The sequence below is a fragment of the Nanorana parkeri genome, unplaced genomic scaffold (genome assembly GCF_000935625.1).
Source record: "Nanorana parkeri isolate BGI_ZX_2015 unplaced genomic scaffold, ASM93562v1 scaffold448, whole genome shotgun sequence".
NCBI lineage: Eukaryota > Metazoa > Chordata > Amphibia > Anura > Dicroglossidae > Nanorana > Nanorana parkeri.
The window spans coordinates 463356-479595 of record NW_017306716.1 but is presented as its reverse complement, the minus strand read 5'-3'; positions in this window follow the sequence as shown (position 1 = coordinate 479595).

The window sequence follows — 16240 nt, the reverse complement described above, 5'->3', positions numbered from 1 at the left end:
GGGAGGGGGAGAGTTTTTTTTTTTGGACAGCAGCAAAGCCGCCGGACAATAGGAAACTATTTTGCGGAGCTAGCTGTCACTGCTAGATCCACACAATCGTTTTCTATTTACTTTTTAAAACTTTTTTCACTCTTTTTCTGTTCTGCTCGGTACCTCTGAGGGACCGAGCAGAACAGCCGAGCCGAATGCCGCTCATGTTCGGCCGACCCGAAGCCACGCGAAGCAAGCCGATGTACGGCTGATTTCAGCCGATATATGGCTGAAATCAGCCGTACCAGCCTGAAGTGAATAGCCGAACAGTGTTCGGCTCACTTCACTTCAGGTTGGTCATTCACTCGGCTGCCTACGGCAGCTTAGTGAATAGACCCCTAAATGTCAATCACTTAGGGTTTACACCTACTTTACTACAGCAAAGAATAATCAGGCCTCCTGCCCTATCAGACAGGACTACACTGTGTAGAATACCTGGACTGCATGGACAGAAATACAAATACTGGCAACACAGCTGTCATATACAGTATGTATTTCATCTGCATATTTAGCTGTTTTCCAGGTGTTCAGCTTTAACACATTAACATTCTAACCCATCCCCACTCTATTCAAAACCACAAAAAGTTTTGCCTGAGTTTGACTTTAACTCTTCAAATCTACAAATAACATATTTGGAATGAAAAGGTTGCACGTCTGTTACTGTTACGCTTTTCTTGGTCATGTTCACCTCATCTTAAGGTCATGCCATGCATTATAATTGGTAGACACATACACATTAATTAATGTTTCTAATCTTCCATTCTGGCTGCATGCAGATATATAAGCACCCCAGGGATATTATTAAGGTGTAAAAATGTAATGGCATTAAAGCACCTGGTTTAGGGTGTTGTCTGTTGATGTGTTGATGAGTTCTATGAGATATTGATCTCCTAACCCGTACTGCGCTTCACATTGACAGCTTAACTGTCATCAGTTTAGATCTATGCTCTTACAGCTCGGTAACAAATTAAAGTGAATACTGCTGCATTGCCTACTTGATTTGCCATTCACACTTCCTTATTATGTGACAGGCTAATTCACTACACTGTTCAGTGGGACTATTAAACACACATATAGCAATATAACCCTTTAACTTTTTTTATATTGCAAACCTATACATGTGGTAATATTTTCTCAATTATATTCACATGAATACATTGCAATTTTTCTAACCCTAAGTTTTAGCTGAACACTATAATCTACAATACTACATGTTGTTTTTATGGTGCCTGGATAGTGAAGATTATGCATAAGGTATAGATATGACAAATATGCAGTGGGTTTACATAATTTGGGATAAACAATTGAAGAAAGATACAAAGCAACATCAAATTAAAGTGTATGTCAATGCAAAAATGTTTTTATTGTTTTGGATATAGTAGGGAAGGGTTAAACCTCTCTGTCAACTTTTTATTGTTGTCTGTGTCTCCCTCCTAGGTAGATTTACTCTCTGTGACCTGGTGACCCTTTACACTGAAAAAGAGAGTGATGGAAAAGCCAACATTTTTCAAGTGTCATCAGAACAGGAGTTAAAGTAGCATTAAACACTTAAAGTGTATTTCCCCTTTTGCAGTGAAATTTGAGAAAACCCCTCCATATGTTCGTTATGTGATCCTATTCACACAGCACACTGAAAAAATAAATAAATAAAAACAATCTTACTTTTTAGATGTTTTATTAAATAAGGCAAGATGGCTAATTCCAGGTTTTTCTCATCCTTCTCCTAGTGGTCTGTCCCAATTGAAAGTTTTGGGACAAAAATTTGAGGATTGTGTTTATCTGATAAGCTTCATTAACATACAATGGACAAGCCACCTCTGAATGGATGGGACCTCTCACCCCTCACAGCACCTCCTAACATTTCATAGAAATAGAAGCAAGAAGAAATTGTAACCCTTAAAACCCTAACCCAAGAAACTGCAATTTTTATTTTTTTTTAGCGTATGCTATGTGAATGGAACATGTAAGAAATATAAAATACGTGTTATCCCAATTTGGCTGCCAAAGTGCAAATTCACTTTTTTTCAATAATGAATCCAGATCAAACAAATATACATTACCAAGCAAAGTATTTATTTATATTTTTGCCTAAACACTTTCAGGGTTATTCACAAAAGGGTGAAGAGTGTGGAGAAGGCAGGAGAAGTGAACAATCTAGGGCAAAATAACTGATTTGGAAAAATTCTCCAATTCAGCTCACTTTCCAGTTCAGCTATGTTGTCCTAGATTGTTCACTTCTCTTGCCTTCTCCAAACCCTTCACCCTTGTGTGAATAACCCTGTAAGAGCCATCATGTTTCCAAACATCTGAATCCAACTCTCTCAGCTCTGCTTCCCTGAACATCCTGTCCAATACAAGACCACAAGGAACAGCACAATCTGTAGCAGCTGTGTATCTATTATCTTGGAGAAGGGAAGACGGAGGAGGGAGGAGAGAGGAGTGGCTTGCTGTGCCTGTACGTTTGTGGAGACACACACAGCTTAGTAGCACACATAAGGGTGGCTTCATAGGACCCTGCAAGGGAAAGGACTTTAATATCACTTTAAGGGGAAATCGTGCAAGGGGGACACTGTCTAAGATGGGAATTCCCCTCACTTATGAGAAATGTCTTCTAATTTTTCGTATGTGTCTTCAGAAAGAAGTGAAGGGAAGTCTCCCCAATAGGACCCAGAAAACATAAACGTAGAGGGGTTTTACCCTTCCCTACTCTATTTAAAAGTGAAAAAGTGGTGGTGTGGGTGTTTGGTAAACTTTAAATGAGTTTTCATACATATGAACAATCTAAGGTACAAATGCACCCTAAGATGTTTGTTGCACCTGCATTTTGTACACATGTCTGGATTTGAGGACTAATTATTCACCAGGCTTTTTAAAGAAGAACTCCGGGGGGATTATTAACCCTTGCAGTAGCCCCTACCCCTCTACTGCAAGGGTTGAGTGCTTGTTTGCACCTAGGTAAAACAAAAAGTTATACTCACCCAAACCTAGGAGCCATCCGGCTGTGACACAGATCCCTTCAATCTGTCTCCTCCTCCACTGAAGTGATGGCATGTCCCTCAGCATCCACAAGTTCTATACACTGTGAATAGATCATGATAATTTATGGGATCTTAGCCAGCTCAGAGGCTCAGGTGAGTATAATTTTTTTTTCTTTAGACACAAGCGAGCACTTAACCTATGCAGTTTGTGGATAGTCCCACTGCAAGAATTAACCATTTTTTCCCGCAGACTTGTGCATCAAAATCTCATGGGTTATGTCATTAAAATAGGCAGCACATATTAAAAAGAAAAAAATCTAAATTCACACACAATTCAGAGCTCTGTTGTAGCTCTGAATTACTTATTTAACTACAGGTGAAAGGGTTAAATAGAAAAATTATATTAAAAATGTTAAATAAAATAATTTAATAATTTAACTTTTTGATCTAATTTGATAAATTAAACTTTACCAAATAAGTAGAGAATGTTCACTTTGAAAAGTGAATGCATACTTAGCTTAACACATTTTTTGAAGCTGTGTACACTTTGAATGCCCAACAATGTTCAAAGGAAAAAAAATAATTATTTTTGCTTGCACGTGATTGCAGTGATCACAGCCTTACCTTATTTACTAAACTGAACATTCATTTTGCAAAGTGAACCATTCCGGATTCTTTTGTTAGTTTAATCAATTTGAGTATGCACCAATAAAATGTTGAAAGCACACATGCAAAAAAACAAGACAGGTGGAGTAAGATTGAACTGAAAAACTTTATTATAAATAATGCCAGCAAATACTTAAAATTAGCACAAGGGGAAATCTAATAAATAATAATACAATAACATTTTATTACTCAAAATATATTTCTTGTTATATGAAAATTCATGCTTAACTTGATTTACAGTAACAACAAAATCAAACATGCCTTGGAGCAGTTACATTTTTGCACCACATAAAAAAAAAAGACACAAGACATTCTGGTATTGCTACAATTGATTTTATTGTAATTGTTCCTTAGACCCAGAACCGCCTTTGCTTTCAACTTTATCTGCATGCATTGCAAGCGGTAAGCAGTAAAACTATACTACCAATTTAGGCGCAGCCACGTTAGCGCTGCATTTGCACAAACATTTGATGCAAATGGCTTGTCAAATCTTCCCTAATGTTTTTATTATTAGTATTAAATAAAGCATCTAGCTTTTTCCTCTCCGCATGATAAACAGGCATTTTAAGGCTTTACAGTTGTCATGTTAAATTTCTTAAAATAATTGTAATTTACCTGTTTTAATGGTAAATGCAACTGAAAGCAGGATTTTTTTTTACAATGCTAGACAGTACAGGAGGGAGTGAGAAGGAATGTGCAGGATTTTACATCATCACCGTAAGCTCCTGCAGATGGAATAATATGCTTTCAATCTAAAGGGTTAGATGTGGCTTTTTACTGATAGGGTTGTCATTGGTGCCAATATCTAAGCAGCTACAGCAGCAGCAAGGGTGATAGAACTGTACTGCTGTACTGATTTCACTGCAAAAGGAAGAGCGTTGTCACTTTGTTAAGTAAAGTACCTTCTTCTACTGGCCAAATGAGCATTATATTCCTAATGTTTCAGCTTGTATTTAGAAAAACAGAGAACTCATTATCACTGTTATGGGCAAACTACAAACAGATATGTGACTTTAGCTGCTATTGATTATCAATAAGTACATCTGAAGTCTGCAGTCATAAAAAGTATCAAATTGTGGGTACACTAATTGATTATAAGGTAATGCATGGACATTTATACCCATTGCCTTAAAGTGACACTTAACTCAGAAGTGAAATCCTAAAAATGCATTCAAGAACCTTAACTATTAACATTTTTGGTAATTTTGGTTCTGTACTGGTCATCTTAGTCCATACTTACATACTCTTAGTCCGTACTAGTCATCTTAGTCTGTGCTGGTCCTCTTAGTCTGTACTTGTCAACTTAGTCTGTACCAGTACTCTTAGTCCATGCTAGTCATCTTAGGCCTCATTCACACCAGACACAGTGCGTTCCGGCCCGATTCTGGCCAGAACGCACTGCATCGCATTACGGACAGCCGACTATGTTGCGGGGCAGGAGGGGGCGTGGCGGTCCATTGAAGTGAATGGCACCATAGCACAGAACAAAACAAAATGCTGCAAGCACTATTTTTGTTCGGACCGGACTGCAGGCATAATGTGCCTTGCGTTCCCCATTTCGTCCGGAAGGCACGGCTATGGTGCCATTCACTTCAATGGACCACCACACCCCCTCCTACCCACAACATAGTGAGCCGGCCACAATTCGATGCAGTGGGTTCTGGTGTGAATGAGGCCTAATTATCTACTACTCATCTTACTGTACCGGTCATCTTAGTCTGTAAAAAAATATATATATTAGGGGGTCCCCATATAGGGTGAACCAAAGTGGTCAAAGCTCCCAAAGTTTACTAATGTTTCAAAATGCTAATCAGAATAAATCCCAAGGGGTATTAAACACAAATATTGTATAGAAAATAAGAAGATAACCCCCGTAGGGATGTACTCCTTAGGAATCAGACAAACAAACTTTGTGAAAATGTATAACAGTTTATTAAATAATAATACAAACACATAAGTTAAAATGTTATGCATGTGTCCTGCTAATTTGTCTATACCTTATTAGACACAAATCAGTTACTGGAGGGTCTGGCAAGACCACACCTTGAAAAGATCACACATGATGGAAAGATAAGTCAATTGCAACTTGATATTCAAGCTATAGAAATAGTAATCTCATAACACTAATAGTGATGTCACACTTAGAAAAAGCAAAAAAAAAAAAAAAAGAAGCTGGTATAGAAAGAGTCCATATTCTGTGATGACCATAGGATAATCCACTGCAGATGGTAATGCCACGTAGAAAGTATTCATATGAACAAGTCGGTATGAATACATTTTTAAGGTTTAACTCCTGATTTTAGTGCCACTTTAAAGTTACTGTCACTGGCACAAAAACAGTCCTTTTATTAGATTCCTTGCTTTAGTATGGCAATAGCAATTTATAATTTTCAATTCATATCAATGGTAAACTATCTTACAAAAGGTTATTGTTAAGTTTATGGGATTGCATGTCTTTTTTGATCTATACTACCTTTATTAAGTGGAAATTGTAGAATGAAGTTGCATAATAAAGTAAACAGAAAAATGTTAGCAATTTTAAGAGATATATATTACATATTTTTGGTATCTTAAGTTATCTTGCATGATTGATTTGACACCTGACCACTGACAATACAACAGTAATAGTAGTAGTTTCTAGTCTGTGAAAGAACCACAATCATAGCTCCAAGAAAACTGTGTAATATCTGTGTATATCTGGCCATGAAAAACACATTCATTTTAATTTGCAAGCAAATTATTGTACGTAATTATGGCTTCAGTAGAAGACAAAATCATTAGTGATAAAAGTACCATTATTTTGTTTGTGGCAGTAGAGTCCAGCTCTTAGCACATTTAAAATGGAAGCAATGTGGTTTGTTTCTACGGTGACAATTTGTTTATAATAAGAAAATTAAATAAACTGTATAGAGTAACACACACACACACAGTATTTGTGTTATGGGTCAGCATAATATTTATCATTATTTATTAATGTGAGCTACTCTGGAAAGAAATGCTTAGACTATACATTCTATTATTATCAGGCAAGCTATCTAATCTGTAAATAAACAGGCACAGCACTGGAAAGCTATGCTTCAACAGCCAATTAAACAATTTCTTTTTTTTAACTTTAAAGTAGATCTAAAAACTAACAAGATAACATTTTGTTTGCTCTTTGCATTGTATGTAAAAAAAATGATTTTTTTTCCCCACTAGCAAATAGTGTTTTCACCTGTTTGTTCATCTCTTTTTCATCTCAGTGCTGCAAATCTCCTCCAGTCTTTATTATCCACTGCCTGTCTACATGCACCAGCATCAGCTGCACATCAGCTCTCTGGACTGGCTTCGCAAAATGACAATGGTTGATCCTACCTTCACAATGTGTGTTGGCACAGCCGCATGTCATTTCCACTAGAAGCACACGTGACAACATGACAACACGCAAGTGCAATTGGGAGATAGTTATCAGCCTAAAACAGGAAATGCCTGAACAAGGATCTTCATGGCAGGATCACCAGGTATTATATTAATGAAAGCTGCAGTTTCAAAGAGATTGAAAATAGCTTTTGGAATTACCATATTGTGCTAAATCTTATGTGAGAGTTTAGTGATTGGGTTTAGGCCTGCTTTAAGTTGGTCAAGCATGGATTCTAAAGCAGAACTACAACCTTTGAAGGTGCCATCTTAACCTCTATTTTAATTGCAGTTGCCATGGTGCTGCACATGTGGTCAGCTATGACACCAGCCATTTGAGAGCTTGAAGGTTGGGAAATAAGCACACTGGCAACCTTGACCTTTGGCATGCCTTAAAAGTAACTGTTTTAGGCGAAATTAAATTGGCGGGTAAAGTTTCTTTTTGAAGCAATCATGTTGTTTAGGTGACATGACTACACTGCAGGCATCCTGTAAAAGTGCACTCTGGCAGGTTGCAAGGCAAACCTTTTTTTCTCTTTAAGAACTTTGAGCGTCATTGTTTTGAGACACTTGTGGGTGCATCGTATAGTGTGTCTTGGTTCTTTACACTAGCCACTATGTCACTACATGACACATCGGCTGATTGGAGGAGGACCCACAGTGGACAGTGAGGGACATGCTATCCTACACACCTGTAAGTGGATAGCTGAAGAAAATACCCCATGCACAAATGATTGCAAAAGCCTGCAAACAATGTGCTTTATGTGCTTTGCAAAGTCAAACAGAGAATAATGGGCAGCATGATACCGGAGAAGATGATGGCTATCTTGAGTGATACCCAGACAACATAAAATCTGGTCTTCTTGGAAAGTCCATCATGCATCCACTAAAGTGGACTCACATCTGCTAAGCCTAAAATGTCTATTTACCTAGTGGAGCTTGTGTTCCCTCAGTCAGATCCTCCCTTCAACCCTTTGTCCCTACCCAAACCTGGCTCCTTCCCTTTCTTCTCCCACAGTCCCTCCTATACCTCTTTTTCCTTCTTTTCTCACTCTGTCGCAGCCCACATATCTGGGCCCCATTTGAATAGCTGTTAAGATTACACACTGTGTTGCCCTAATTATCTTTTATTACCACTATTACAATGACACCAGATCTGATCCTTACCCCCTCCACGTGGCAAGATATGCTAGAATAAGAACAATTTTGGTGACGCATAGCTTATCCAGGGCTTCCCTTACTCTTCTGGTGGCTGTGTAATGTGACAAGGGAGGGAAAAAAGATTAATATATCTGTCTGTGGAGGTGCACGTGTTACTTAACATAAGTATACATTCTACAAATCTGATCCAGGGCAATTATTTTTGTGAATCTTGGTGGGTCCATTTTGGTTTGCTTATCCCTGCTATCTGATACAGGATAAGAAGTTTAACACATAGGGGGTGATTTACTAACCTAAACATACCTGGAAACAACCTGGATGTCATACATATCAGCAGAATAATGCTGTACTGTGTCTGCAGTTAAAGAAGGCAGAAATAAAAACAAGTAAAAGATTATTAGGCTGTTATTGGCCAACAAAACATATTAAAATACAGGCTTTTGAAGCACATTAGATTTTTTTCCGGGTATGGTAATATCATAGCACTGGACATTTATTTTGGAACCTAACTTGGAGTCCTGACTCCTGGCTTACAGAATACTTGTTTAGGACTCGGACATCAAGAATCCGACATATATCTTTCCCTGGGCCAAATTCAGTACAAAGTGTGCACACTATCAGTGAAGAAATAAAACACTGACACAGAGTCAGAATAAAAATACTTCTTTATTATTGTTCCGCATTGTTGTGTTTTATATAGGCAGCTGATAGTGTATATGTAAACATAGCGTTTGCGATAGCTTTCTAGGTTATAATTGGACTGATTAATTAAAGCGTAACCTCCTTCCAGGGTTCTGACGTCTCGTCTTGGGTGTCGTTTCTCCTGGAGGCGCCATCTTGGTTTCTATTTCTACTGCGTACTTCTCATGGGGGGAGGGGTGGAGGGGTGCTAAGTTGGGTCCCAAACGAGTTTAAGGCTCGAGACCAGGTAAAAGCAGGTTTTGAGTCCTTGATTCGATTCCCATGATCACTATCAACAAGAACGTAGACTGGATAAATTACGTCTATTACAACCAGCAGCGGTTCGTGTATTATAGCTATGCTTTATAATGTCATGCAATAGATCAGACCAATAACTCTTCTTAAGCATATGTTACATACATCCTGCATACTTCCAAGTCTAGGAAGTGTTGCATTGTCCTACTTATAAAACTGGAACCATAGTTTTATGTGCTCATGAAATATCTTTGCTTTCCCACCTTTGAAGGAAAGCTCTTTCACACGGCACGTACAAAATAGCAGCAACAACATTGCAATGTGACTCTTTGAAATTAATGGCTGCATTAACTAATGACTCTTTCAAGCCTTGGCAGTGGCACTGACTGATTCTTAGTTTTTCTAGGCGTGGAATCAATTTATGAGAGTAATAGCACATGTGCCCTAACAAGCCTGGAAAGTAGCCAAAATCAGACCTGTGCCTACCTGTTATCTCAAGAAGTGTAACCCTCCTTTCCTTGGAAATGCAAAGCACTCCAAGAAATTCCAGGTGCTGCTACTCCTAAACTATATGAAACCTGTACTGGATAACAATGACATATGCCTGCCTCTGTATAGAAAACAGTAATTATATTTGTGATTGAGGACAGTCATGTACATAGTTAGCCTTGCAGAACAAGTTTTCAAAGGTAGGTCTTACTGCACTAATTACTGATATGAATTAAGTTAATCTGGTCCAGCTCTATAGTTGACATCACTATATTATTGTCAACAAAATAAACTCCCTGGACATAGGTGGCTAATTACATCCATTCAGTTACATATTTACTGTGTTTAATAACTCTTATGGATAGATTGTTAATAGTATAGTATAGTATAGTATAGTATAGTATAGCAAGTAGTAATTTTTAAGTGTAACAGCAAAAATGCTATTTACTTGTTTATTTGTTTTTCTGCCAAGACAATACTTTAGTATACATAAATCTATCAACTTCCTTTAAAGCCCAATTAAAATTTCAGTTTAAATCATCTACATTTATTCCAGGTCCATCACACCAATGGTGTTCTATGTCTTACAGTTTATTTTCCTTCTAAAGCAGTCTGAATAGGAGAGCATGTGCTCTGCCAAGAGTGGGACCCTTTGTAAAAAACCTGATCTGCTCCGATGGGGTCTTCTTTTGGGATTGGCGCTTGGCTCCACTCACTGTCTAATCAGGTTCTGTGGCATCACTATGCTCTGTGTTCCTAGCAAGCTTCCTGGCTTAAAGCTCGGAAATTTAAAAATACAATGTTTTTGCCTGATGCTGGGGATCTCCTGTACCGCATTCGCTCTCCATCCCGTAAGAAAGATTGTAAAACCCACCTCACCGCTCTCCATCCTGAAAGGGAAGACATTAATACTCACCGTTCTCCATCCTGAAAAGGAAGATAATAGAACATACCCTACTGCTCTCCATCCTGGGAAGGCATTATAATGGTCACCTTTCCGCTTTTCATCCTAGCCTTACTATTGCAACAGCAGTTACCTCCATCATCACCCAAACCTTGCATGTCACGCAGCCTAGGAATCACACCCCGGAAGCCACTCATTCAAGGAAACTCCTGGAGACGGACCACCTGTGATTTACCTCAGCTCCTTACACTCTGCACTCAGCAAGGGCTCCCTGGCTCTACTAATGTAAGTAACCTAATACTGATACTTTACTTTGCATTCATTCATTGTTACTATGTAATTCCATACCTACATTGCCCATGAGAAAGGTGATGAATTTCTAGTATTTATTATTGATGGACTTGTTTCAAGATTTATTTGGGCTAAGTCAAGCCAACTTATTTGAGTGAGAATAATAGTTTTCGGACTCTGTACAGGACTGGTTTGTCGGCACAAAGAACTGTGCTAGTATAAGTATAGTTTATGGTTTCTGAAATTATACCACAAATTGCTGGACTGCTTCTGTTGTAATACTCTATTATAAAAGATGGCTATATGAGAGAAATATATTTCCATGCTGTTATTATGAATTAATCTTATACTTTCCTAACCTTGCTGACCCCTTCTTAATAGTGAAGATTATTCCTGCATTCCTTGGTTCCAAGTCGTGGCCTGCATCAGTAGTCACATCCGCAGCTGAGTTCTTTAGTTAACTTCTCTTACCTGGTGGTTACACACCTGCACTCTGTATGGAAGCAGTGGCTTCTCTGCATAGGTCTGGCATAAACCCACTGAGACAGACCTATAGCTCTGCAGTCAGCACAGCTCATGCTACTTACTGATTGCAGAGCTCTGACTCATAGGGTGTGTTGGACTTCTGCAGAAAGGTTACTGTTTACCCACTAAGAGCAAAGGTCCCACTCTGCAACATTCTATCAGGATGTATGCTTTTCTACTCATGCTATAGCTGCTTTAGAAAGAAAATAAACTGTAAGACATTGAACACCTGTTGTTTTGATGCACCTGGAATGTATTTAGCTAATTTAAACTAGAGATTCAATTGGGCTTCAAGTCATGACAATGGTTTTGGTAAAGGGCTTCTTCATTTCCCTTTTTATTTTCCACCTTTTAAATTAACCACTTCACAACATACTGCATACATGGTGTGATCATTAGACATTCTCTCCTTTACACTTACAAGTACTAGGTTTCCCTTCTTAGAAAGCCAGTTTGTGAATAGAGAAGCGTCTTCTGGTCTAATGCAGTTTTATAATGATCCCATTGTTATTTATGTATAGTGCTTTATGCACTACATAGTAAATAATATCTAGTGAATAAAAAATTAATTAATATTTCTTCAGCTCCAATACATCTCTATTTTATTTTTCTGCTAATGAGTATAAAGAAAAGGCCATAATAGTGTTTGATATTAACAGGGTTAAATAAAATGACAAAGGTAGTTGTAGAGCACCTCTAACCTTTTAAAAGTAAATTTCTTCGCTGTAGAAAGAAAAGATAATAAAATCAATTAGAGATAAGGTGGTTCAAGGTATTCCTGGAATTAAATGTTAAATAGTGCAACCTTGGAGAACCTGCAAGACTCAGAGTAAATTATTTAACTCATACAGTGTCTCAGTATATAGTACAGATATCAGGAACACCACAGTTAGCGTATCCACCATATAATTTTTATTAAGGAAATATTCATGAAAAGCCAATAGGGTCTTCTTATGGGGGAATATGAAACATATAATCTATTTATCTGTCTTTCTATCTATTCTTTTTATCCACATTGGGTTCGATATACTAATGGTAGGTGTTTTATCAAAAAACTTTTCACAATGTTGTTTTTTTTTTTTTCATACGAGGGTCAATCAAAAAGTAATGCCTCCATGTCTGTAATTTGAGATCTCTTGGAGTGGCTGTAAATGTTCATGTACCAGGTTATAGAGGTGTCCTTACCTCACTAATGTATTCTTTTTTTTTTCAGATTGAGCAGTTAGAACCATGGACCTGCGGCTGAAACAACGAGCTGTAATTAAATTTCTGGCGAAAGAGGGTTACGTACCTAAGGAAGTCCATAATCTGCTAAAGAATGTTTATGGGGACACTGTAGTGGAATTTCAGTTTCTCCTTCTTGAAACTTTTTCACTCGACACCGCACATTGCTAATGTCCACTACAGCATAATCACTGAATCTGAAAAAGAAAAGCACACACTGACACTAACATTAATATTGTTGTTGACACCAAAAAGAAAACTTTTTTAAAATCTCATCTAAAACACACTAACATTGACACTGCCACTAACACTGACACTAAAGATGACACTGACTCCAATGATAATGCCAACAATGACAGTAACACTGACCTAGATCAGGCCCCGATTTTACTATTTTATCCTAAATTTTTTTGCAACGTATCTCTTTTACCTCATGGAGGAGAAAGAGGTGAGGAGGGTTCTACTGCTAGCAATCACTGTCATAGCCAATCACAGGCTATCTCAGTGATCATGTGATCGGGAGCTGGTCCTCCTGGCTACCGATCACTAGTACAATACCTGGAGCTGTTGGTGACAGCTCAGCCTCCATGCAGGGGGCATGCTATGAATTGCACTTCAGCACAAACACAGGTACACACAAATGCAGCCCCCATGAAGAACGTACACTTCCATGAGGCTGCAAAGTGTGCATACTTGTCGGCAAGGGATTAAATAATAAAACAGATTAAATGGCATGGAAAAAATTATGGGACTCTTATCCTAATGTTTGCTTGCATAACCTTTAGAAGCAATCACTGCACACAAACAATTTCTGTAGCTCTTCTGCACCTGTCAACAAGTAGCTTGGCCCACTCTTCTTGAGCAAACTGCAGGTTTGAAGGGTGCCTTCTCCAGTCTGCATGTTTCAATCTGGAGAAAGCATCATATATTTTTAATAGTATTCAGATCAGGGCTCATAGTAGGCCATTCTGGTGTGTTTTTATCTGTGTGTTTTGGGTCATTATCCTGTTGGAGGACCCATGACCCACATCCTGTGAGGTAGAGCTTTCTGACACTGGGCACTATGTAAACACACAGTTGATGTAACTTGCCAACAAGCTCCAGTTTTGTTTCATCTGTCCAAAGGGATTTTTCCCAGAAGCATTGTGGCTTGTCAATATGCATTTCAGCAAATTTCAATATGGGGCTTTATTATGTTTTTGACTACACTCCCAGGGACTCTAAACATCAATATTGGCCCTCTATGATAGGTAATATAAGCTCTCTCAACCTATCAATTTTTAAACCACTTGGAGCCTAGCATTGCCTTGAATTAACTAGTGTTGATTCATTAACTAACTTGAATTATTTAATGTTAGATCTAGTGCTGTTGTATGGCATCCCATCAAGGGGGATTGTTCGTTTGTGTCCTTATGTTCACCCACCAGACCTAGCAGGTATTTTGACCAATATGGTTCATGATGTGTCTATTGTTAATTTCAAGTAATACAAGCAATGGGTATGTGTGTTAAATATTCACTTTATACTGTATATCTCAATAGTGCCTCATGTGAATCCTGATGATGCGGAACAACAGCCAGTAAATCCCATCCCACTACCTCTACTCTTATGAAATATGAAAAACATACTCTGGAATATGGTTTGAGACATATATGAGTTGGACTAGTGAAATATGGATGGGGATAAGAAGAGTCATTTAAAACTTAATTTTTGCATCAAATTACATATCACGTTTTTTATTGTTTTTTTTAAGTTGTGGAATATATGAATACAAATATTTTTGTGTTATGCTATACAATCTCTGTGTGTGGGTATCTTTAAAGTGCAGTAAATGTTAAGATATTAATCTAGAGAAATGGGATGTTGTAACCCCTCCAGTATTAACCAATCTTTGAATCATTGACTATCCCCCTTGTCCTTGCAAAACTTAATTCTTTGATGTGCTGCTTACACCTATTTATACTGCATAACAAACCCCTTGATTTCAGTGAAACATGCATTGCTCTTAGATTCCTATTGGTCCTCTGGTTCCATGCTACAGTTATACTTTTTGGTAGGATATACAGGTGAAACTCGAATAATTAGAATATCGTGCAAAAGTTCATTTATTTCACTAATGCAACTTATATATATACACACACACACACACACAATATATATATCAATCTTTTATTTTTTTGGATGCAGATTGTGATTGTAATGTATCAGAAGCAAGTAGCAGCAATTTGCTGCAGCAATTCAAATTTGTATTTCTGCCTATGTATTATTAGCTTCTGTTATTATTGTTCCCAGATACCTAAAAAAACAGTTTTTTTTATAATAGCTTCTAAACTGGGTGTTCAGGTCATCAGTGTTTCTTTATCATGTTTCCTTTTTTCAGCCTATACACTGTTCAAATCCAGGCCTACTTTCTTTGGTAATTACAGTAGATCATCTATTCCCCACCCATTTTTTTAAATGTTCTTATTGATTGCAAATACTATGCCATGCCATGCATACTTGCAAAGTGTTGTTCTTGCCAACTCTCAGCCACACTGTAGTTTTGCTTATTAATGGATAGCTTGATTTTGGTCACTAAATTGTTCATTTTAACTATTATAAAGATGCAGCATTCTACAAAATATGGTACTTGTAGACAAGGTTGGTGCTGCCACTGGGCAAACTAGGCAGCCTCCTAGGGTGCACTGCTGCCTAGGGCACAGCCTCGACCACTAAGCCCCCCTCCTCCCGTGCCCCCCTATTTTAAATTGCAAAAGCCAATAGCAGGCTGGCTATTGCACCCCCCAACTGAGCAGAGGACAACTTTCTCTCTTAGGTCCACTCCTCTGCTCAGTTGCTGATGTTTCAACAATAGCCAGTCTGCTATTGGCTATTTCAAATTAAGATAGCCAATAGCAGTTTGGTTATTGTCCCAGCTGCTTACATCCATCTCTGAGCCTGATGAAGGGGACCCTGAATGGCCCTGAAAGTGCTTGCAAAACAAGAGACAGCATACATCAATAAATTAACACTTATTTGCTGTAAACAAATTAGTGTGCTGGTGACATTCTTTAAATTCTTACATCCATCTATCACCTGTGGAAGCTAGCCAGCAGGAGAATGGGGGCTGCGCTGCGAGAGGGGGGCTGGGGGTGCAAGTAGCTGGTCTTGCCTGGGGCGCAAAATAGTCTAGCACCAGCCCTGCTTGTAGATTAAACCTTGTAATTTCTCAAAGTAAAAGAATGCTATAAAAATATAAGGATAAGAAAAGCAAGCATTTGCAATATAACTTGGTCAGACAAAAAAACACAGTTGAAAGGTTGAACAGTTAAAAACATTTTTATTTGTTAGACTTTAACAAAATGTTTCAGAAATGGAATCTGCAGCTCTGACTAGTACTGCAACTCTGACTGTGCTTGTTTTCCAGAAGAGGAGAACAAACATTTTTGGCCACTGATCAAAATTCAATTAGTTTATTTATTTATGTCAGGTATTTATTTATCTCCAACAATTTACGCAGAATTTTACATAGTTGCACATTTACATCAGTTGATCATATCAGGTTGCGTACTAATAAAGAAGACATTGCTGATCTCTCAGGGGCTATGCATGGGCTACAGTACTGAGCTTTCTGTCATTTGTTTTTCACATATTTTGCTAA